This window comes from Choristoneura fumiferana, chromosome 3, assembly GCF_025370935.1.
Source record: "Choristoneura fumiferana chromosome 3, NRCan_CFum_1, whole genome shotgun sequence".
NCBI classification, from domain to species: Eukaryota; Metazoa; Arthropoda; class Insecta; order Lepidoptera; family Tortricidae; genus Choristoneura; species Choristoneura fumiferana.
This window is the reverse complement of record NC_133474.1, coordinates 1,277,483-1,303,370: the sequence shown is the minus strand read 5'-3', so window position 1 is coordinate 1,303,370 and position 25,888 is coordinate 1,277,483. Positions and strand designations below refer to the sequence as shown.

The window sequence follows — 25,888 nt, the reverse complement described above, 5'->3', positions numbered from 1 at the left end:
TATACAAACATGATTATATGTCTATGCTATGTAATTCTTAAAACTATGTATACTTATCAAAAACATTCATCTCATAACAGTTTAAAAACTTGGTGCTTTAAATTCTATAATATTCGAAATGTTAAAAATATTATCTATGCCTCCAAAAATATTTTGATTCGGATAGACAAAATGGTTAGAGAACCTGACCACGAAGCTTGAGGTCTCGGGTTCGATCCCCGGTCAAGGCAAATACTTGTAAGAAAAATACGAATGTTTGCTTCCAGTCTTGGACGATTAGAAGTAAAAATATATCTATAATGTACAGTCGCGGAATGAAAAGGTTGACACTTAAGGTCTGTTTTGCTTGCTCATTATAACTGCTCTATCGACCGAGTATGACATATTCCGTTATAATGTCATTCAAAAAGGTAACGTGTGCTTGCAACGCGTAAACGAATTTATTTAAAACTGTCAAACTTCGCCACTGCACCTTTATCCGTTGCCAAATGCCCATACAACAAGTTTTTACTAAGTTTGGGACTAGGTCAATTGTGTCAATCATCCCATGATATTTATTTATTTAATATCAAGTAAGGATCAATCCATATAATATTATAAATGCGAAAGTGTGCTTGTGTGTTTTCCGTCTTTCACGCGCGTAACGGAGCGACGGATCGACGTGATTTTTGCTTTAGAGATAGTCTATGGGCCAGAGAGTGACATAGGCTACTTTTTATCCCGGAAAAAATGCACAGCTCTCGAGGGAACAGCGCGCGATACCGAATACCACGCGGGCGGAGCCGCGGGCAAAAGCTAGTAATATATAAAATATCGTCTGGTCTATTAAAAGCAAGGTACACTCTTCCTGCTAATATCTATAATTAATAGTAAGTATGCTCTAGAAACAATGTGGCGCCATTGGCCGCATAACAAACTAAGAAGGTAGCATTAATGAAGGCTATCGTTTTGTTCTCACTAGATGGCGCACTGTTGCAAGAGGTTTAAGTGTGGCTTTCAGAGTCTGTTATTACGGGCGTTAAAACAAAATTAAGATTAAAATTATATTAAAACACCTTAAAACCGTACCATATAAAATATCCAGCAACCACAGTGTTGCTTAGTCCCGTTTTGTTCGGAAAAAAAGGAGCACAAAAGTTTCCGAAAGACAAAAACTGTCTCAAAAACAGACATTCATGGCGCCGTAACGCATAATTGCCATAATAATTTCAGTTCACAAAAAAAAAAAATCTTACGCTACACTCATTATGCTAGCTGTGCTGAATAATACAGAATGTAACAGAAATACCCCTAAAGTGAAAAAGTCAACTCTAGTTCAAATGTAGTGAATAACGGTATTGCAATCGTGTTTTGTCAGAAGAGTTCGTAGTTATATTTGCTTACTCAAATAGCTTCAGTAAACTTCAGTAAGCTAGTTGAAATAGCAAGATAATAATACGACCTTTACCGTCAAAATACGATGGAAAAACATTATTCAATAAATTGTACTTTCGTTTTGATGAACCTTGTTCTTTGTCATTTTGTAACACGTATAATACAATAATTACATTGCCTAAGTCAATACAATGTAAGTACAGGCTACGCCGTGAAAATAGAATTACCTAAATATACAAACAAGAGAATAATTAATACTTAAAACAGAATAAAAGCATTAAAAAAACATTACGAGCTGATACTCATTTTAAGTTATACCTACAAAATTCATGATTTACAAAAACAAACATCTCAGCCTCAAAAATATTAAATAAAAAATACATCTTCAAATCGTACTCGACGTCACGTAACTAAAAGCTCGTATCTCAAAAATGATGATCATACTAAGTTTATCTTGACTGTCCTGTTTTAAGGCTTAATTTAGATTACACATCGATATGCGATACGAGCTTTTTTTCAACACAATGACGTCACGGTTAGTGTTAAGTTAGTTTAGCTAGGTTTAACGTACCCCATTGGACCAAGTGTCGTCAGTTCACTGCGGCGGTAGGCCTCTTCCAAGCCGTGTATTTGAGGTAGCCATCATATCCGTACGCCAGGATGGCGCATAGACCGAAGAACTGAAAAATATGTCAGGGTTAGCCGTGGTTACCTTAGTTGTAGCTGAGTGTCTAATTAATAGTTTTAATTTAATACCAGTTTTTTACGATTAAACTAGGGGTCTATATCGACTGGTCGAAAACTGTTTAGTCATAACCATAATGTAATGTTTGACATACCTTTTTTTCTCTGAAACCATTTATTTTTCAGAATTGCTATAAAACAAACCTAACCTAACCTGTAAACCTAACATAGCTCTATCGGATGACCATTTAAAAATTTATGGAAAATTTACGGTTTACCGGGAAAAAAAATAATACTAAAAATAATTTAAAGTTTATTCCACGCACAATATACATACATACAATTATTACTACTAAACAATAAATTTATAAATATAAATGAACTAAAAAATTTCCTTGCTCACCCGCGACCTTACGATAGCTAAGCTTACGCAAAATATGCAAATTACGAACGAGAGTCTGTTAGATCTTTATTTAGGGGCTGTTTCACCATCCATTGATTAGCGTTGACCGACGGTTAAATGTGATGCCGTTTCCGTCTATTCGATCAAAACAAATAGAGACGGCATCACACTAATCAAATGGATGGTAAACAGCCCCTTAGAGTCTTATAATGAGTCGATGTGCGTAATTCTAGTACCCACCCGTGCGACATACTATGTTTGTAAAAGATAAAACTAATCCTTTTAAAAAAAATTGCCATACCGCTGATTGCGTATTTATACATACATACACGCTCGAAAAATATAGGTATTCGGGTAAATGAAATGAAATGAAATTTATTTGCGGTAAATGTAGTACATTTATATTTAGTATATGATGCTATAGATTTTTTGTTTCAAAATTTAGACTGTATAAGTCATGCAAATATTATTTATACATGGCAGCACATGCTAACAATAAGGACACCCTAGTTTGTATCAAAAGATTCTAAGTAGTAATTAAAGGTAATCGAATAAAAAAGCAACTCACCCCGACAGCCCAGCCACTCTCTCCGACCACAGCAGCAAATATGGACAGGCCGACGTACACCAGCGTGACGGCGCAGCAGTAGAAGAACTCCCACTTGAGCCACGGCCAGCGATCGTGCTTCTCCACAAAGTGGAACGTGTAAGACAGCAGCAGGAACGATGTGATGATGATGGCCACCCAGTACAGGATGTTGTAGAATATCGCAGAGAACCATACCCAGGATACTTTGAGCAGATGAAGCCGATTAGGTTGCAGAGCTGAAAGTTATTGAACAGTTGATGAAGCTACCAAGAGATACGGGTTACATGTAGTACAGTCAATGAAACTCGCGCGATCAGGATGGAACCTTTTGCATAATGTCTTGTTGACATCCCTCGCATCTGTCAAAGAAGTCGTAGCGAAATTGGATATGAAAAGGTTCCACCTTGATATGTGATTTGTTGGTGCGTTGAACTACAAAAAGATAGTCAATATATCTTTGTAGTATATTTTATTTAAACCCAGTAGGAGAAATGAGAGTTCATCAAACTTGAAATATAACAAGTTTTAGTAAATAAATTTTTTCTAAACACAAAAGCATTTCTTGCAGATACAAGCAAGCATTTTTCAGGTGGTAGGACCTTGTACAAGTCCGCCCGGATTGCTACCACCATCTTGCTCGCTAATCCTCCGTGAAGCAGCAGTGCTTGCACTGTTGTGTTTCGGCGTGGAGAGTAAGACAGCCGTGAAATTACTGGCACTTGAGGATATCCCATCTTAGGCCTCTAGGTTGGCAACGCATCTGCAATACCCCTGGTGTTGCAGATGTTTATGGGCGGTGGTGATCTCTTACCATCAGGAGACCCACTTGCTCGTTTGCCATCCAGTCGAATAAAAAAAAAAAATCTGCAGATTTGCTAGCATTGTTACTTTATCATGTTGTGGTTGTAAGTCATGGAATGAGCTCACTAAAGTTACGAAGAAGACCAACGAAGAGCACCTTTAGGGAGCAGATTTAGTCATTAAGTCATTATATTACAACCACACATGCAGTAATGAGGGTTTTCACGGAGGCGAAATATCGCTAGATGGCGTTAGTGTCGTGAGGTACGTTTGACGTTTGTTCGTGATTGGTTAAAAAACTAAATGAGCCAATCGCAAGCAAACGTCAAACGGACCTCACCTTACTAACGCCATCTAGCGATACTTCGCCTACGTTAAAACCCTCATTAACTTTAAAGAGCTGCAAGTGGTTATTATGTAATGCAATCTTAATATCCTACTTATATTAAATAAATAAAATATCATAGGACACTTGAACCACCAAATGAACTATACCCAAACTAAGCAAAGCTTGTACTATGGATACTAGCAACGCAAAAGCAACAAATATAGTATAAATATTAAAATACATATTAAACATCCAAGACCCGAGAACAAACATTCGTATTATTCATACAAATATCTGCCCGGCCGGGAATCAAACCAGGACCCTCAAGCTTCATAGTCAGGTTCTCTAACCACTTGGCCATCCGGCCGTCATAATATACGTCGTAATATTTAAAAACGCGAAAGTTTGTGTACCATCAGCCAACTAAGTGGTCTATCAATTTTTAAACAAGTTCCTATCAAATGAATATGTTGCTAAAGTCGAACTTTCAAGTTGACAGACACGTCTATTGGCATTATTGTTTTATGATGTGCAAACGATTATCAACTTTACAGTGGTAGACCACATATTTGGTTTTTGGTACTATGCGTGTTACGCCTTCAGACTAAAACAAGTGGATGGATTTGAACGAAATTTGGTATGTAGATAGCAGTGGCGTGACCTCGTACCTACGTAACAAATCGATACCCACCGGGTTGCTTAAATTTTCAACATTCACCTAGTCACCTACATCTCTCATTAGGCTCTTCTTTACTCGCCGCGTTCAAGCAGTTTCCGGTTTGTCTGTAAAATTTTCACGCTACGCCACCGGTAAATGTAGCTGGATGTGTGAAATAACACATTGACTACTTTTTAACCCGATATTCCCATAAATTGGGATAAAATCACGAAATTTCAACTGATAGGATTAGAAACCTTAAATATGGCATAGATGTTATCATCATCATCATCTCAGCCTATATACGTCCCACTGCTGGGCACAGACCTCCTCTCAGAATGAGAGGGCTTGGGTCGTAGTTCCCACGCGGGCCCAGTGCGGATTGGGACTTTTGCACATGAATTTCGAAAAACTCAGAGGTGCAAGCAGTGGTTTGAACCCACGATCCTCTGCTTGAGAGGCCATAGATCAAACCACTAGGCCACCACGGCATCCATAGGCTTTGGTAGGTATTATATGCAAAACAAAATAAATCCACGGTCGATTTTTTGGGAATTTCCATTGGAATTAAGTAAAATCCCAGAATTTTACTTTAACTGACATTATGCTGAGTGGGAACCTGTTTAGTGTCATGTATGTCTTTATTTGTTCTATGTTTGTTCCTATGTTTGTTTTTTATGGCGTTAAATAAATGTATTTTCTTTCTTTTCTTTCTTTCTTTAACTACTAGATTTAATGGTTTACGCGTGCAAAGCCACGGGTAAACACTAGTTCAAAATAAAATCTTGTTCTAGTTTTTTGTAAAAATTCATTTTTAATACAAGGGTCAATCAACTTGTTGTTGTTTGTTATTCTGTCCCGTTGTCCAAGAGACAACAGTGACAGTGTCTTCAAAAAATGCTTTGATATATGCGACTAATATGCTTAGGAGATAGTCTATAAAATAATGAGCTTGTAACTATGACAAAATTTATACTCCATGAATTTAACCACAGAAAACATATAGAAACTAGTGGTTTTAAAGAGTTGTCCGGGGGATGTAACCATGGCAACGAGGTACAAGAAAAAGTTGATCGACCTACAAGCTTTTTTGCCCATTGTACTTTTCATGACTGAATGTTCATTGTCATCCAAACTACATATCCGTACCAAATTTCAAGTCAATGCCATAAACCATTGAGGAATTCCGTCCTACGGAGACGATCCTCCCAGGACCACCACGATGTCACTGCCAGATTATTAAATTGTCACCATATTTACATAACTATGCCAAATTTCAAGTCAATCCGACCACTGGAAGTGGGTCAAATTTAACTTGCAAGATTTGACCCAAATAAATAAATAAATAACAAACTGGGCAAGTAAATAAAAGCCTGTAAAAAAAGACACATTACCAACTGAACAAGTTTCAGTATTCCGGGGCGTGACGTGGCATATCCTCTGTCGAAACGCAAAACCTTCTGTGGTGGCGCAGGTGGTGTAGTCGGTTGGCTTTGGTTGTTTGCGTAAACATCATACATCTTAATCTAAACCTGGAACAACTTATAATTGTTTTATCATTGCAACAGCAGGAAACAATTGGATGGATATTGCTGCAGATAAAGAAAAGTGGAAAAAGTTGGAGGCTTTTAGCCTTGGGGACTTAAAACTGGAAACAAAATGCTATTAAATATATGCAGAAGTTTTGTGTGTGTGCATGAATCTCAGAATTTGGTAAGTAGATTGCTAACCTTTGGAATAACACAAAATATTAAAGTTTAAGGCAATCAACATAAAAAGCACAGATCTATGAAGACCATAATGTGATTTTATGAAATTCTCATGTTCTTTTTGGAAATTGGGAATTTTGTAAAATCACGGAATCTGAGCCGACAGATCACATAGGTAACGCGCGCGAAGCCTCTGGTAAAATCTAGTTTTAATGTTATACAAAATACTGAATACTATTCTCGAGTTTATCTCTTTCATTTCGATCTCGACACTTGAAACTCAATATAATTCTACTGTTATGTAAACCACACCTTGCTAAATTGCATATATGTATATTATGACACCCACGAGACGTCTTAAATACTAAAGTTAACGACTTAATTAACGAAATTGATGGAATAATAGCTACGTTATGAATTAGCCATCTGGCATTAAAATATCCAAATAGGAATGCTAAATGATTATATCAGCATGCATATTACTTACCCGTTGGTTGATCCTCTATAGTTTAAGTAAATTAGCAAATTATTGAGTTATAAATTATTGTAGGAAATAATATTATTACTTCTAAAGGCGTCCGGGGAAGGGGAAGTTTGTTGACATAATTTGACGTGAAGTTAAGGAGGTTGTCATTTTCTTGACAGAACGATTTTTTCTACGACATAGTTTAGCGTTCCATTTAGAATTTTTCACTCTTTTCAATATTTTATTTAATACTAGGGAAAAGAAAAGAGATAATTATATCAGGTCAGTAGGAAAGTGGAGAAACAGATAGCCAGTGTATAATTTAAGGATAAATGGAACTCGTATCACAGACAAAGAAGTTATTTTTTATCTCGATCGATGGCAGTGGATGACAATGATAGCATTGATATTGATAGCCCGCTGTTGGCTGACTGACTGATGGATGACTGACGTAACGTAACTACTGGGCTACTACGAAACTCAAAACGCGAAGTTCGTGTCGTGCGGTCCCTCTGACACTTATACTGTTTAATACGAGAGCGAGAGGAACGGTACGATACGAACTTCGAGTTTCGAGTTTCATAGTAGTCCTGCTAATTGTAATGTAACGTAACTTTGACATTAGTCTATGGCATGCTATGGCGAAAATGTGCCGTGTCGTACGATTATTCCGAATTTGTGCGAATTTTTAAAATTTATTTCGATCTTCTAAATTACAACTTCTAGTTTAACCGAGTGTTATAAACGTACGCATTTATATCATAAGTGCGGGATCACCTTTTTAGCGCTGTGTTTTCAAACCGGACAGAAGAGTTCGCGAAATATTTAATAAACACTTAAATAATTAGAAATTGTGATAGTGTCTGGGTCTAATGGGAGATAGAGATTGGAGGCCGTTTATTTACGGCGGTCTGGCGTCGATCGTTGCGGAATTTGGTGAGTTAATAATTTTCCGAATAAAGTTTTTTTCTAACCTAACCAAATACTTTTGGATTTAAATTCCACGGTCTTCACGCGTGTTTGTGGATAAACAAAGATAAGATAACTTTAAGAAAGGGGATACGACCTAGATCACGTCGTATGAACGACAACGTAGATGATTTAGCATACCTAAATTATCATGCTCAATGGACTGAGTAGGATTTCATATCTTATATATTTCATAGATATTTAGTACATCACTGTCGAGGCCGTGAAAAAGCAATTCATGTATGAGTAGTTCAATAAATACGAATCCACAAATTGCCATTTCCGCTGAGGCATGTATAGCGCTTTTCTCTAATAATGCGAGGAAATAAAGCAAAATTGTTAAAGTATTAAATCAAATGGTTGGGCACGCTCTTAAAATTTTTGCTCTTATACTTTCCCGCTATACTTATTTTTATTTATTTAAAAGTACACTACACTACACAACTCATAATGCCACTTCATTAGAAATAATAATGTAATTAAAAAAAAAATGTAATTAAAAAATATAAAGTTAAATGCAAATGAAGCTTTGTATCACTAAATTATGTTAAGATTGGTTTTTTGGAATCTTTTTGTATTTTTTATTTCAATTCCAAATTTTTTGTAACTTTTACGGTCATCCCATAAAACCCATATCGAAAATACAAACTGAAATATAGATGCATAGAAAAACCAGAAAAATAAGACCAGTGCTGGGAATCGAACCCAGGTCCTTGGCATTCCGTGCCACGTGCTGTACCACTACACCACCACTGGAAAGTGATACAGACACGAATTTCTCCCATGCACCACATATCTCAGCTTGTTTGTTTTCTTATTTAGTCACTTAAGCAGCGACACTAGCGACATCTATGCTGTAGCCCTCATCGAGAAACTTTCAGCACCCCATTGGAACTAACCGCTCACCCGGACAAGAGATGTTGTTATTAAGCAATCAAATTAAGATTGGTTGGTTAGTTTTCGATATAGGTTTTACGGGATGACCGTAGTAACAAAAAAAAAATTGGAATTGAAATAAAAAATACAAAAAGATTCCAAAAAAAAACAATCTTGACTTATTGTAGTCAAAAATTAAAATGTGTTTTTTTTCACACATTTTGGCCAATCGTTTCTTTTTGCTAACTTGCTATGTATATTTAAATAAAAAATAGTGTTTGTTTTGAATTCGTCGACAACTGCAGGAAGTAGCGGAGCCCCCTAACACAAGTATTTGTCATACTTACCAGGGGGTGCCGGCCACATTGTTTGTACCTAGGTTGTTTAGAAAATAAACTTTTTTTTTTTCGAAAAATGTGAATTTAAAAAGTAAAAAAAAACTACACAGTAATGGAATTTCATCCAATTTCTGAAGTGTTTTTTTTTTTATTTGTGGCAGTCTATAAGGAAGGACTTCGCGGACTATGTTTGCGATAGATAGGCGGACATTTCTGAGCATATTGAAGAAAAATTACTTTTTATACAAAATAAATATTTTTATATTTAAAAATATTGCAATGCATAGTCCTCCAAAAATCATTATAAATTATGATGCTAAATTTAATTTCTAGCCTTTTTTTTCCACAGTCCTACCTACGATACGAGGTAGGTACCATTATACTTATGACAAATGACAAACTTATGTTCATCTGCAGCTTAACTTATTGATGATGAGTTCTGTGACACTTGAAAATTTTCCGAATTACGCATACTATGTTCGCAATTTTTTTTTTAATAATTTGTATTTTGAAGCAAAATAATCAAAAAAATGTAAAACTGTACTTTTTAAAAATATATAGCAATGTCAGTGTCCATTAAATAGACTCCATCGAATACGCTGGAAAAATATATATATTTTTTAAATGGGCAATGTGTGAAACGGAACAGAGTAGTGATGTGACACAACATTATCGGCAATTGCCGCGGTTCATTATTCAATAACAATGAATACTAAGATATTTTAAATTTTTAAACAGAACAGAAAATGGATAATAAAAAAAAACAGAACTTGCAAGATTTTGTAAATGCGCCTATTTGGTACACGGCCGCAGCCATCTTGTGCCTCTTGTGACCAGTGCTTCATATTCATTTTAATGTCATGTACATAGTTATAAAGGGTGTTTCAGTTATTATCAGATCAGTCAATCCATGACGCCCTGTAAGGGCACACAATAATAATAATTAGGAACAAAAAATCACACAAATCAGTATCACTGTCAGTACGAGTGTGTCTTCCTTGTATACGAGTTGAGTTCCAATGCATTTTATTTCCATTGTATTTTGTTATTGTTAATTTCTGTTATTATTGTTGTTGACTTTCGTTACTGTTTCTCGTTAAGTTTGGTGTTATTTTTTGGCATAATGCCGAAACGGTCTAAAAATATATATAACTCTTGGAAAAATCGATAGTTCACTCGATAAATGGTACATCTCTAAAACTGTCGAAACTCGAAATGTCACAGAACTCATCATAGGTGAAAAATATTAAGTATAGAGACTGTTGATGTTAGAAAGAAATGAAAATTTGTTTCTTTTGAATGTTCCATAACTAACGAAAGTATAAAATAACGTCACAATCACACCAAAAAGTAGCAATTTTTTTTGTGGCAGGTAACTTCTACATGTAAAGCGGGGAAGGTTTTTTTTCTTTTTTAAATGCGTAATGTAGCAGATTGTTCCATAGTTCTTTCAAAATATAGATTAATAGACTATTATGCAATCTAAAATGCTAAATTTTGTTACAAGCAAGTGTCCTCCCCACATCATACTGTGGGCATGAAAAATCTGGAAAAATAAAATGATGAAATTAATTATGCATATTAAATTTAGAATGAAAATTATCAGTCTTAATAGGCTTTACTTTTTCATCATGTTGCCTAAATTCAAAACATCTATGTGAAATTTTACCTTAAGCTTATATTGACTATAAGAAGAAAAATGCCTACCTACCAGGTAATCTGACTATGCAGCACTTTAACTTCATTGTATATTGACTAAGAAGCTAAATGCCTACCAGGCAGTATGACTATGCAGCACTTTACTTCATTGTATATTGACTAAGAAGCTAAATGCCTACCAGGCAGTATGACTATGCAGCACTTTAACTTCATTGTATATTGACTAAGAAGCTAAATGCCTACCAGGCAGTATGACTATGCAGCACTTTAACTTCATTGTATATTGACTAAGAAGCTAAATGCCTACCAGGCAGTATGACTATGCAGCACTTTAACTTCATTGTATATTGACTAAGAAGCTAAATGCCTACAGCAGTATGACTATGCAGCACTTTAACTTCATTGTATATTGACTAAGAAGCTAAATGCCTACCAGGCAGTATGACTATGCAGCACTTTAACTTCATTGTATATTGACTAAGAAGCTAAATGCCTACCAGGCAGTATGACTATGCAGCACTTTAACTTCATTGTATATTGACTAAGAAGCTAAATGCCTACCAGGCAGTATGACTATGCAGCACTTTAACTTCATTGTATATTGACTAAGAAGCTAAATGCCTACCAGGCAGTATGACTATGCAGCACTTTAACTTCATGTATATTGACTAAGAAGCTAAATGCCTACCAGCAGTATGACTATGCAGCACTTTAACTTCATTGTATATTGACTAAGAAGCTAAATGCCTACCAGGCAGTATGACTATGCAGCACTTTAACTTCATTGTATATTGACTAAGAAGCTAAATGCCTACCAGGCAGTATGACTATGCAGCACTTTAACTTCATTGTATATTGACTAAGAAGCTAAATGCCTACCAGGCAGTATGACTATGCAGCACTTTAACTTCATCTTTATCATTGATACACTCTTGTGTCCGTTTAATTAACTTTTGGATGTAGACCAAAAACCTGTTAAGACATTGACATTGCACAATTAAGACTGACGACAACATTTGTTTATTAAAACTGACCCACACTGATATGTATTAGGATTTCTTACCACTCCAAGTCTGATTAGCAGCCCTGCCATGTCACTTTACTAGAGTAATATGTATAAGCAGGACTGTCCAAAGCTTTATATTAACTTCCTCTATTCAGGGACGTTCCCCATCGACACCACCAAGACTCGTCTCCAGATCCAAGGGCAGGCCATTGACCCTCGCCATGTGGAGCTCCGCTACTCCGGCATGGTCGACTGCTTCGTCAAGACCTCTCGCCAGGAGGGTATCAAGGCACTGTACTGTGGGTGAGTTTATTACATGGTTATTGTCAATAGGTTAGTTACTTACAGGACTGGCAAACCGATATTGAACAACTTCTAGTCCTGTCTACTCGTAACGGTTTTATTTAGGCCCTGGTTTCTCTGACCACCCGCCGCCGGCGACCGCGTCCGAATGTTTTGTCCGGGAATGTTTGAGGGTGTATTTTCTGAACGTCACCGGCGGCGGGTAGGCACCGTTAAGGTGGCTTTCCACCGGCGAGGCGAGACGAGAATTGAAATTTGTATGGCAGATGCTACAAATTTCAATTCTCGTCTCGCCTCGCCGGTGGATAATCACCATTAATTCGGTTACGAAGCATAACATCTGAAATCAAAAGAAGAGAAGTGTAAAATTGCAACTTCGTATCTTGCCGTCCTGCTGACGCTAATATTATTTGATACGAGAGCGAGAGGGACGGTACGATACGAACTTCGAATTTCGAACTTTTCCGAATTTCGTAGTAGCCTTCCCTCTAGCGCTGCTCATACTGTTTTTTATAAAGGCATCCACCAGCTCCGTGCTGACCGTCTCAGCTAGCGTTAGCTCCTCAGATTTGACATAGCAGCTGAGATTTCGGGATTTTGCATGCGTAGGTACGAGTATATGTCCGATCCCGCGGTAAAATTATAATAAAAAATAATCTTCTGTATGTCCAGGCGTTTTAGTATGTAAGAGGACCTAACAGACAGACACACGTAGAAGCATTCGCATTTTTATTAGTAGAATACACTACTCGTACACGTATTCCATCGCTTATATTTCATTAAAATTTAGCATAATATCTTGAATTACCATCTTGCCATGGCGATATCATGGCTTTATCATGGGTGGGTGGGACCCAGGTTCAAGGACTGTAGATTATGGGAAGTCTGTGCCATGAACGTAATTGATAAGATATCATTATAAGTTTAGGCGTGCACGTCTGTACGATAACACTTGCACACGATTAATCCATTGTTAAATCATATTTACATCGATAATGTTTACATAATCAATTGTTTTATGTATGTAACATGTAGATACGACGCCGTGTGAAAAAGGCCATACTAGCTCTGAGTGTGTGCTAAACATCTGCGTTGATGTAATAATACAGAACTAACAATAAGATAAAACAATGTGACAGAGGAGCTGAATATCGATATATTCAATTGCAATCGCCTTCTCTTCTCTCATTATTTTCTTTAAGCGACCCACGGGCCCTTTTGGCCGCCCTGTAACTTCGATTTCACACATCAGTCCTACGCAATCAATAAAAAATAAATTGAACAAATTACGTTAAATCATAGATGAAATGAAATTATATTGAATTAAAATACAATTTAATTCAATTAAAATACAATTCAATTAAATTAAAATACAATTAAATTACATTAAAATACAATTCAACTAAATTAAAATACAATTCAATTGAATTAAAAAACTTCAAATGAAATTTAATTAAACTACAAATTAAATTGAACTACAAATACAATTGAATTAAATTGCTAATTAAATAATGGGCTAGGCCTATTTTCAACAGGGGGCGCCCTGCGGCTGATATGATGATGATGACAAATTAAATTGAATCAAATTACAAATTAAACTGAATTTAAGCAAAAAGTTTGATTTTTTGTGTCTAGAGGGTATTCTATAACTATTTTATTTAGGTAAGACTATACTCTAAATTTCATCAATATACCTCTTATAATCTTTGAGTAAAATATCTCTGGCATTTAGACTTTGTTTAAGTACATTAATCCAGTACAATGATCCAGTACCTAGCGCTATATTGCAGATCGATCGAATGAACTATCGTCCTCGAATAATGTAAAAAGGGCCATATAGACGGACAGGACGAAACTTGCCATTTTGGCTAGGGAACTGTAAAAAGCAATGTAATAATTTTCCCTGCTCAGTCTAGTCTATAACGAAACACTGTTAGAGTATTTTATGTACATACATTATTATGTATTCATTAAACTGAGTCCGATATTTGTTAGTATCTACGCAAAAATATTTACTAATAAGACAATAATATCATGAAGTGAGAATAGCCATCCGTTTGACATTATTAATTTTATCTCACTTAATGACTGGATCAACTCGCAACAAACTTTCCCGTCGTAATTGTTTTATTGTTGTACTATTTACTATCTTATCGAACGGCTGTAGGTAAACATTTCTGACGAGAGATTTTACTATGGGCCGTCATGTCACATTGCAAACTTGTAAAGTGACGTGGGCATACGTCTTGTTTTTATTATGATGCAATTTGCTTCACAATCGGGCCTTTTGTCGTCTTTGGCATTCGGCATATTATTTTATGCCAGGCCGCTTCCAATCGAAGCAACTGGAGGTCTATGGGGGCCGCCTATGTAACAGTGGACGTCCTATGGCTGATATAATGATGATGAAAACCTACTGTTTGGGTAAAGATAAGGATGGCATTTACGACTCAAATTTAACTGCCCCTTAAATAATATATTCTGACTAGGTAACAAAGAAGGGCATCGTTATTGATTTAACGTCGTAACAATAGTCGATCACGCTATCAACATTTTACAATGAATAAAAAGATCTAGATATTATAATAACACAAACATGTTTGGATTTCTACAAACTGGAAGTAAACAGGGCATAACCGATAGGAATGGCGTGTTTTCCGTTTCGGCTCAGTCTCCACATCTGATAAACTGTTTTCGCTCTTCTAAAGAATGCGCAATTACTAATTAGTGCAACGAAAGTATGTTGGCCAAGTTTTTTTACGTGTTTAAAGAATCCAATTTTGCTAACGCTGAGTCATTGGTAAACGGAAATAGAGCACGTTGTGTGACGTGCAAGGACTGCTTGTCTCTTGTCCGCTGTCTTATACCTTTGAAGTTGTGATGTTCCACATCATTGAAAAGCTTTCGCCCACACTGAAGCCGGGTTTTTATAATGCGAGTAAAATATATCTAATAAATTACATTATGTTGTGTGAATTATGCACGGAACACTTTCAGACGGACTTGCCGTGATTACAACAGTGACTTTGTGAATTTAGATATCTTTTTGTCATCACTGCAGAAGTACAGATATACGCCAAGGAACTTGCTGTTACAGTTAGGGATTTCGTTTTTTAGAGTTCCGGAGCCAAAATGGCAAAAACGGAACCCTTATAGTTTCCCCAAGTCCGTCTGTCTGTCTGTCCGTCCGTCCGTATGTCACAGGCATTTTACTCGAAAACTACAAGATATCAATCAATGAAATTTGGAGTACAGAAGTCTTGTCAAAGCCGCTATTTAGTTTTCTAGTTAAATTACAAAAATAAATATTTATAGGGCACTCCATAATACACGTAAAAGAAATTGATTTAAAAAAAAATTAACTCTCATTAACGTGTGGCACATACTTCGACAGCTATTTTGAAAAGAGAGTAAGGTTCTCTCTCTCTCTAACAGTAACAACAAAAACGCCAAAAACTCTAAATTAAAACAAACGATAAAATGAACGCAATTTTAAGAATTATACACCAAAATAGCCATCGAATTAAAATTCGGCCGAAACTGGCAAATAAACCGAAAGTCCGTTTTGATTTCGGCTGCAAATACTAATTTCGGTCACACTAGAATTTAGCGAGTTTTCAAATAGACTCACGCTCGAAATTATTGTTTGAATTTTCTACATAGGTAGGTACTTTATGCACGAGCCACTTTACATAACGAGTCGTGCGTCGTGCTTGAGTCATTGTATTACCGAACATACAGAACTGTAGGTATTATAATACGGTGTGGTATGTGAGTAAGGGTATGATGTAGTAAATTCGCGCAATTGATAATTTCTATGGGTATTTGATGATCCTCCGGGTAAAAGTCTCATTTAACCCAAAGGGCAAAAAAAGTCCTTTCAATGCGATTTTGTTTAAAACCACGAGCATTTAAACTTGCAGTTTAAAAGAAAGCATATAAAAAGAAAAATATTTTTTCGCTAAGAGCAGTTTGACCATGCTAACGCGGGGCTACGTCCCCGAGTGGAGTGGTCGTTTTCCGGCTGATGATGAGCCGGCATACCCTTTCTTGTCACGCACGATTTAAGTGACGTCAACCCTTCCAGGATATGGCCGGCGGTCCTCCGGCAGGCGACGTACGGCACGATCAAGTTCGGCACTTACTACTCGCTGAAGAAGGCGCTGGCGCAGCGTCGGGCCGACGGCGGGGCTGTCGAGCATCTGCCCACTAATACCTTCTGCGCGGCCTTTGCTGGCGGACTCTCTAGTGCAATAGCTAATCCTACTGATGTCTTGAAGGTTCGGATGCAGGTAAGATTTGTCCTATATCAGCCCGGCTGGCTAAGCGTTTTCTGTCCTGTTCCTTCTGCGTGGCCTTCGCTATCGATTTCTCCAGTGCGTTAGCTAACCCTGCTGATGTTCTGAAGGTTCGGATGCAGGTAAGATTTGTCTTCAAATGATACTTAGAATAGAATAGAATAAGCCTTTATTAACACACTTAGGGGCTGTTTCACCATCCATTGTTTACACCGCCGGCGTTAATCGCCGATTAAATGTGATGCCGTCTCCGTCTACTCGAACAAAACAAAGAGAGACGGCATTACACTTAACCGCCAGTTAATACTAATCAATGGATGGTGAAACAGCCCCTTAGAGTAAAAGACGAAACGCGAACGCGGCGGGAGAGAAGTACTTGTGCATTATGCGGATAACTGTGCGGTTTGAGCGCGCCATCTCTTTTTCAAGCGATACTTTGAAGTGGGTCGGCATGCTGAAACCGCGCGGCTAACCGCACAGTGCGTATGTATGTAGCCTAACAGTGCGGCTAGCTAAGCGTTTTCTTTATCTAGTTCCTTCTGTGCTGTCAAGACGCTTGTAGAAAATGATTACTTGGCAAGCATGCAATAAATAAATAAAATACTCGTCTTGGAATAATTATTGAAGGTTTTTATGCATGTGAAGTTTTTATGCGTGTGTTTTCGGTAAAAAATAATTTAATTTAATTCGTAATTCCACTCAATTTAATTTGTAATTTCCGCAATTTTTTATTGTAATTTCATTCGATTTAATTCGTCATTACGTTCAATTTAATTTATTTCATAATTTAATTTGTCCTATTTATTTATTCTCTCTCTGTTATAAATTTCATTTCATTAATTCCAGATGGGCGACGAGAAACGCAACCTGGTCCGTTGTTTCATCGACATCTACCGTATAGAGGGCGTGCGGGGGCTGTGGCGCGGCGTGGGCCCCACGTCGCAGCGCGCGGCGGTCATCGCGGCCGTGGAGCTGCCTGTATACGACGCCTGCAAGCACCGCTCAAGCCCGCGCTGGGGACACTCCCGCTAACCACCTGGCTTCCAGCTTACTGGCGAGCTTAGGGAGCGCCGTGGCTAGCACGCCGCTTGATGTTATTAGGGTGAGCTATAGAGGGTGTGCGGGGCTGTGGCGCGGTGTGGCCCCACCTGGGGGACACTTCTTTTTGCGAATTTTAGGGATTTTAGCCCCTGTTCCACCTACCCCTACCGCTATATCCATCCTAATAGAGATATTTTGAACATGAAACTACGTGAGACTCACTCATATTTTATATAGAGATATTTGGAATATTTTTTCCTTTCTTCGCTACCGGTAGGGACAGATGGAAATAAATATGTCCACTTATCCCTCCCAGCCCCCACTGGTAGGGACATGTGGATTTTTTTTCCAACCATCCATACTAGCTGACCGTGTGGTAGGGACTTGTGGATTTTTTTCCAACCATCCATACTAAGTGCCCACCTGGTACGGACTTGTGGACTTTTTCCAACCATCCATACTAAGTGCCCGCCTGGTAGGGACTTGTGGATTTTTTTCCAACCATCCATACTAATTGCACGCCTGGTAGGGACTTGTGGATTTTTTTCCAACCATCCATACTAGCTGGCCGTATGGTAGGGACTTGTGGATTTTTTTCCAACCATCCATACGAGATAGCCGTCTTGTAGGGCTTTGTGGATTTTGTGACCTTAAAGGTATTCGGTACTTCAGCGTACCAAAATGTACCTTTTATTAAACGTTTGCGTTTCAATTACAGACGCGAATGATGAACCAAAGAAACGTGAAAGACGGTGTGGAGCCCTGTGAGAAAATATACAAAGGAACCATCGACTGTTTCTTAAGAGTAAGTTGTTAGTGAAACTTATTAGGCTAAGGGGCTGTTTCACCATCCATTGATTAGTGTTAACTGACGGTTAAATGTGATGCCGTCTCCGTCTATTCGAACAAAACAAATAGAGACGCCATCACACCTAACGGCCAGTTAACACTAATCAATGGATGGTGAAACAGCCCCTTAATTGGCTAAAACTTATAAAACTAACACAACATTTTCTTTGGAACATTGAACGTTTACTTATACAAGTACTTGTTCTAATATATACGGAGGAAGCGTTGCGGTGTACATAATTGTTGCATTTTATACGAGTCGATGATAATGTAAGGTTTTGTTGCTACTAGAAATGTCACCGACCAAGGGTAATTAATAATGGCATACGAAAAGTAACATCATTTTGCAAGATTAACACGGATTGAGTTTGAGTTGTGGGCCAAGATAACCACCGAGTGGACGCCCGCTAACTTGAAAAGGAGACCTGGCAGACCTAGACGGCGGTGGCGGGATGAACTGGACTACTTCTTGAAGGAATGGCACTTGTATGCAGCAGGGATGTTAGGGAGCTCCGGTTCCGTTTGCGTTAAGTCGGAACTTCAGTTTGCTTTTACACATCCGTTTCGGTTCCGGTTTCGTTACTTTTGAAACAGAAGTTATATTGGATGTCAATGCTTAGCGCGGCAGCCGAACTTGAACGGCGTACATCAAAAACAAACAGGTTTATACCAATTGCTGAACCCATCGCACGCCTCTCAAAATTAGTTACCTTTTTTTTAATTTATTGAATCAGGCGTTACTTTGCGGAGGTCCATATCAATGAACTAAAATAATTTCCTTGCTCACCCGCGACCTTACGATAGCTGAGCTTATGCAAAATATGCGTGTTCATGCAGTTCCTCCACCTCCACACTGTAAGAACACACACAAATCACACAAACCCATCCATCACCACCACCACACTACACTGACGCGTTTCGACTAGTCTAACAACTGGTAGCATGGTGTACGGTTGTGTCACTTTGAAGATGAGCTCTGGTTGAGCTCGAAACCGCGTCAGTGTAGTGTGGTGTGGTGATAGATGGGTTTGTGTGATTTGTGTGTGTTCTTACAGTGTGGAGGTGGAGGAACTGCATGAACACGCATATTTTGCATAAGCTCAGCTATCGTAAGGTCGCGGGTGAGCAAGGAAATTATTTTAGTTCATTTACCTTTTTTTTGTTATTAATTTAATTAGTCAAATTACATTAGATCTTAGAGTTTTACTTGTTAGTGTATTTTTTTTTATGGTATAGGGGGAAAACGAGCAGGCGGATCGCCTGATGGTAAGCGATGCCTGATGCCTGATGCTGGTGCCTGATGGTATTTCCCCGAACATGATCAATGCTGTTGCATGCCTGTTATTGGCGCATGAGCGGGGGCTATAACTTATAATTTAGATTAATTTAAATGTCTTATTTATGTACTGTTGGCATGTCTAATAAATAAATAAATAATAAATATTAAGTATTAACTTAATATTATTATTAAATATTATTAGGTTTATACCAGTCATGAGCTCATCGCCCCGCTTGCCACGTGCTACACTAACATCTGGTCCACCTATCACTCAGGATCCGGTTCTGGTTCCGGTTCCGATTCCGTTTCTGGTTCCGATAAACTAAATTGAAAACATCTGGTTTCGTTTTCGGTTCCGATAAAACCACATCCGTTACATCCCTGGTATGCAGCTGTTATAGAGCAGTGGAAGTATTAGCTCAGCAATGGACAGAATAGGCTAATAATAATAATAAATAACATGGATACGTCAGTTTGTAGTTGACTGTCCAGTTGTGGTATTTGAACTGGCGCTGATGGGACGGTGGTTGTTGCAGACGGTCCGCAGCGAGGGTCCCCCGGCCCTGTACAAGGGCTTCGTGCCCACGTGGCTCCGCATGGGCCCCTGGAACATCATCTTCTTCCTGTCGTACGAACAGCTCAAGCAGCTCTACTGAGGACCTGAGACGACAGGGCTCCGCGGGAAGCAGGAGGTATCTAATGGTTTTAAACGTTCGTAACTCACCTGTAGGTACCTATCAGCTCGGAAACTTCACACGACCCATTGGATTGTTCCACATTTCACCGTGGAATATCGCAAGTTGATTCCATTTTCTACATAACAAGCTTTTATTTAACTATATCGAAAATACAAACTGAGACGTGGATGCACAGAAAAACCAGAAAAAGAGACCAGCACTGGGAACCGAACCCAGGTCCTCAGCATTCCGTGCTGCGTGCTATAAACCCTTACACCACTGCTGGACAGGAATCTAGACACGAATTTTTCCTATGCATACATATCTCAGGTTGCTTATTTCTACTATGCTACTTAAGCAGCAGCACTAGCGACATCTATGTTGCGCCGACAGACGTCACATTCTTTCAGAACTAACTTTGGTTTCCCGGGATACCCGTAAAAGTAACAAATTTGGAGTTGAAATAAAAAATACAAAAAGACTCCAAAAAACCAATCATAATAAAAGTCCGGTGACAATGTGATAATGTGGAATTCTGATGGTCCGGCCAGAATCGTCTCCGCAGGACGGAACTCTTCAACGGTTGATGTCATCGATCGGAAATTTAGTAAGAAAGAAAAAAGAAAGAAAGAAAGGTTTATTTTGGCTCCAAAAGTAGGTACCACCTAAAACTAAGACTAAAACTAGCAAAATTGAAAATACAAACTGAAATATAGATGCACAGAAAAACCAGAAAAATAAGACCATCACTGGGAATCGAACCCAGGTCCTCGGTATTCCGTACCGCGTGCTATACCGCTACACCACTGATGGTCAACGGTACCGACACGAATTTCCCCTATGCATCCCATATCTCAGCTTGTTTGTTTCTTATTTAGCCACTTAAGCAGTGACGCTAGCGACATCTATGCCGTAGCCCTCATCGAGAAACTTTTTTTTTCCGGCACTCCATTGAAACTAACCTATACCTAACTATTGGTTTCTCGATGAGGGCTACGGCATAGATGTCGCTAGCGTCACTGCTTAAGTGGCTAAATAAGAAACAAACAAAGCTGAGATATGGGATGCATAGGGGAAATTCGTGTCGGTACCGTTGACCATCAGTGGTGTAGCGCGTATAGCACGCGGTACGGAATACCGAGGACCTGGGTCTCATTCCCAGTGATGGTCTTATTTTTCTGGTTTTTCTGTGCATCTATATTTCAGTTTGTATTTTCAATTTAGGTTTTACGGGATGACCGTAAAAGTAAAAATTTGGTATTAAAAAAAAAATACAAAAAGTTTCCAAAAAAACCAATCTAAAACTAGCACTAAAACTATGTTACTTGGTGACACGGCAGGATACCAAAAAGGGTCTCCACTCAGCATGTGTTGCCGCACATTATGTGCAGTAACGCTGGTTTCTGTGGAGCCCAATCAGTAGGGAAATGTAGTTTGGATGACAATGCAAAGACAGTCAACATAAACCTGTTTTTTTTGGGTTTCAAAATACTTATTTATCTTTTTCAGGTCACATCAATGTTTATATGACGCAGTAAGTATAAGAATTGTGGCAGAGCGCTACTAGAAATGGCAGAGTAGCACAACTTATGTTCACCGTATACTTGACTGTTTGTTTGTACAGGGGCAGAACTCCAAGTTCATTTGGCCATATAATTTTATATGTATGACTATGAGTCTTAACCACACAGATTGTCACAGATATTATGTATAGACCGATTTGTTACAAACAAATCACGGTACATTCAGCAACAGACGTGGATGAGCGGTTTTGGTGCTCAAAATGATCTAAACACTCTTATTACGTTGGCAGTAGAGTCGAGTTTACAGTATGCGCGCGTGTTGAATGCAGTCGGGATCTGAGGTGAAGAGCGGGAGCCTCTCCCCCCGCTATCCACACGCCCCGCCTAAGTCGCCTTTAGTTAGTGCTGTCCTTGATAGCTGTCGTTCACATATAGATCGCGTTAAAACTCATATTTATCCCCGTATTATTATTTGTTTTTAATGATGACTGATCAGAGTTCGTTTCCGTTTTTTTTTGTTGACGGTTTAATTGAGTTGCATCCATCTTGTTGCGACTACGATGGATGAAAATATAAAAGGTTAGGTGCTATGTCCGGTTTATATACATAACTAGCTTATGCCCGCGACTTCATCTGCGCGGCTCTAGGTTATCGCGTGGTGGCGCCCTCTACCGGAATAAAAGGTATACTTTGTTGATCCTTCGGGTTCAAACTACCCTATATACTAAATCTCATTAAAATCGGTTCAGTGGTTTCGACGTGAAAACGTAACAGACAGACAGAGAGACAGAGTTACTTTCTCATTTATAATATTAAAAGTAGGGATAGGGATAAAATTAGTAGGGATTATGTGTAAAAAGCGCGAGAGTTAAATTAGGTAATAATAATAAAATGTGAAAATTAAAATAACGTTTGTTGTACAAATTTATCGACATACCTTCTGTTAGTCGATAAATTCGTCAATTTCGTCATCATTAACCTTTTAACCGCCAATACGTTTTCGTCCATACGTGTCCGTGTCGCCACCTACACCGAAACTACATGACATTTTGTCTTAATGAGGGCTATCGCGTATGAATTCGCCACTAGAGGCGCTAGTGTAGCGTGAGGTCTCCGAAATGTCAAATCTCATAGTTTTTGGGGGTGCTACGCGGGTTTATTTATAATTAGAATAATTTTGTGAATATTTTGCAATATCTGAAATTAATTATGGCAAATATGCGTTCCGGGGCAATGAATTTCTGTGTTTTGAGACAGTTTTGTCTTTCGGAAACCTTTGTCCTCCCTTTTTTCCGAACAAAACGGGGACTATGCAACACTGTGGCATGCTCGATATTTTTATGGTACGGTTTTAAGGTGTATTCAATATAATTTTAATCTAAACTTTGTTTTCACACCCGTAAAAATAGACTTTGAAAGCCATACTTAAAAACCTCACGCAACAGTGCGCCATCTAGTGAGACAAAAAACGATAGCCCTCATTATAAGACTGCGGCGAAATGAGCTGGATAATTTGTGTCTTATAATTCAGACAATGGCGGTTAAAGGGTTAATTCTAATAAGGTCGCAACACTCGCATTCCTGAGCTCTGCATTCAACTCGAGCGCTATCTGTAGGTCGTATTGAGCACCGTAGCTGCTCATCCACTTCTGCTGCATTGTCTGTGACGTGTATTGACACGTCTAGATAGTTACTGTCATAGTATGATATGGTGCAGTCGAAAATGGCTTTTAAAGCCATATTGGTCCTTACAAGAATCTGTCATTATTGTATGAGCATACGAACTAGACATCTGATTAGTTACTAACGAGTAAGAGTAGTATGTTTAAGAGATTATTTTTTAATAAATGTTTCCATCCATGGATAGGCAAAGGAAGTGGTAACCATACAGCCAACAGTTTAGTTTATAATTTAAAACCTTGGACATGATTTTTATTTTCCTTTTTTTGACAGGTCGCAATTGTTATGTATTTTAAAAAAGTTCGTTCTGTATGTATTTTAGATGGGTTTCTGCGTCAGATTGTTTTTAAAGTCAAAATACCACAAATAGAACTTATCACGCTAAAACACGCGAGTAATATTTACCTCGACGTTTCGACCACATTACAGTGGCCGTGATCACGAGTAGACTACTCGAGTAGAGTGAATGGAGTGAGTCTACTCGTGACCATGGCCACTGTAATGTGGTCGAAACGTCGAGGTAAATATTACTCGTCTGCTTTAGCGTGATAAGTCCTGCTTGTGGTATTTTGACTTTGAGTGAAAATCACGAAAGTTTAAAACGTTATATCAGATAGGTTTATTCGGGCAAACAGGCCAAAGGGTAGGCAGTAAATTGCCGAGGAATGCAGGGATTTAAAGGGTCTACGCTATCTATCGCATGTGCACTGTTTGGCGCAGCCTGCGGGCGGGTGCAGCAGGGTTACTACGAAACTCGAAACTCGAAGTTCGTGTCGTGCGGTCCCTCTGACACTTATACTGTTTAATACGAGAGCGAGAGGGACGGTACGCAGTTAGCGCTGCTCATACTATTGTTCAACAGGCGGCCACCAGCTCCGTGCAAACCGCGTCAGCTAACGTAGGCCCTAATTTAAGGAAAAGTTCTAATATGTCACAGACAGGTGAGACTTGAGAGATTGCAATATACATTTATGTAATCCTATTACTATGTTATCTTTTATCATAAAGGATTACTTCAAAATTGAATAGGGCATAGTCGCAGACTTCATTATCTTTTGAATTAATCGGTATCTGCTATCATATCAGGCTTCAGGCGGACTTTGATTTGTTACTGAATTTATGTCTTCATACATATCCAAATAAATATAGTTCTGCTTAGGATTGATTGAAAGAAAGAAAGAAACAATATATATTTATTTAACGCCATAAAAACATCACAATTAACATAAATACAGAACAACGACAAGACATACATAAGTCCCCACTCAGCATAGTGCCAGGCAAGCCGTGGCGCTGATTTTCAATAAGGACCTTATCTATCTAAAAATTAACTTAAAACAATAAATAAATTTACTTATTATTAAACACAACATTATGGCAACATTGCCCTTTATTTTTTTTACTTTTAACATGCGTCATCTCAGCGTCATGCGTCCCACTGGCACAGGCCTTCTCTCCGGTTGAGAAGGCTCGGGCCGTAGGGTCCACGCCGGCCTCGTGCGGATAGGGTAACTTCAGACTCTTTTGAATTGCTTAACACGTTGTCCAGATTTCTTTACAATATTTATGTAGTTAAGGGTAATACTGTATGTTATATCACTTGAGATTACGGCACTTGGTGCCAAAACTAATCTTGTTTTAGTAGTTCAATTAGGAACCCAATTAAATCTCTTAAAGGGATAAGTTTGTTTTTTTTGTTACCAAGTTATCGGGGTCGTTCGTAACTGGCGTCAACATAACAGTTAAGTCGTGTACATCGTCACTACCTTTAAAAAGCTCGTACATCAAAAACGATATTTTTCCTGAGTAAACTTTATGAGGCGTTATTTTAAGGTTCAATTTTGTTGAAGTATTGATTTGAGATGAGAGATCTTGTTCAAAGTAGTGACAACAGGGTGCTCTGCCTTTTCCCAACTGTTTGTTATTTTCTATGAAACCATGTTTTATTCGGGACTTCATAAAATAAATTAACCTAACCTATCTATTACGAGAAAATACATTGAGAAAAATTTTGGTTTTCGGAGAAAATTGAGAGTTGGAAATGAAACAGATGGCATATGAACATTTGTCAAACAATAATTCTGCGAAAAGGCAGGACCCGTGACAGGATTACTAATGTATGGGCAAAAAACTTTTCCCAAAGTATCACATCCCAAAATATTTTGCTAAAACAAGTTATCGCAATTTTTACAGTTAGTAATTTTTTTTGGCAAATTATTGTTTCAAAAAATAATTACATAGACATGTTTCATATTACCAAGTATTATTTAGTCAAATGTATCGTTTGGCATAAAGCACACTTCCCAAAATATTGCATGGCATAAAACTTTACTTTTCTGGTAGCAGTTCGTTTCTTGGGGGACGCAGTTCTAACCTAA

The 25,888-nt window shown here is 38.2% G+C and overlaps 2 pseudogenes; one reads left to right on the top strand and one right to left on the bottom strand.

Moving 5' to 3' along the window:
* Positions 1–1,969: 1,969 nt before the first annotated feature.
* On the bottom strand, positions 1,970–7,412 carry LOC141426324 (proteolipid protein 2-like; annotated as a pseudogene).
* Positions 7,413–7,496: 84 nt separating this feature from the next.
* Positions 7,497–25,324, top strand: LOC141426320 (mitochondrial uncoupling protein Bmcp-like; annotated as a pseudogene).
* Positions 25,325–25,888: the final 564 nt, after the last annotated feature.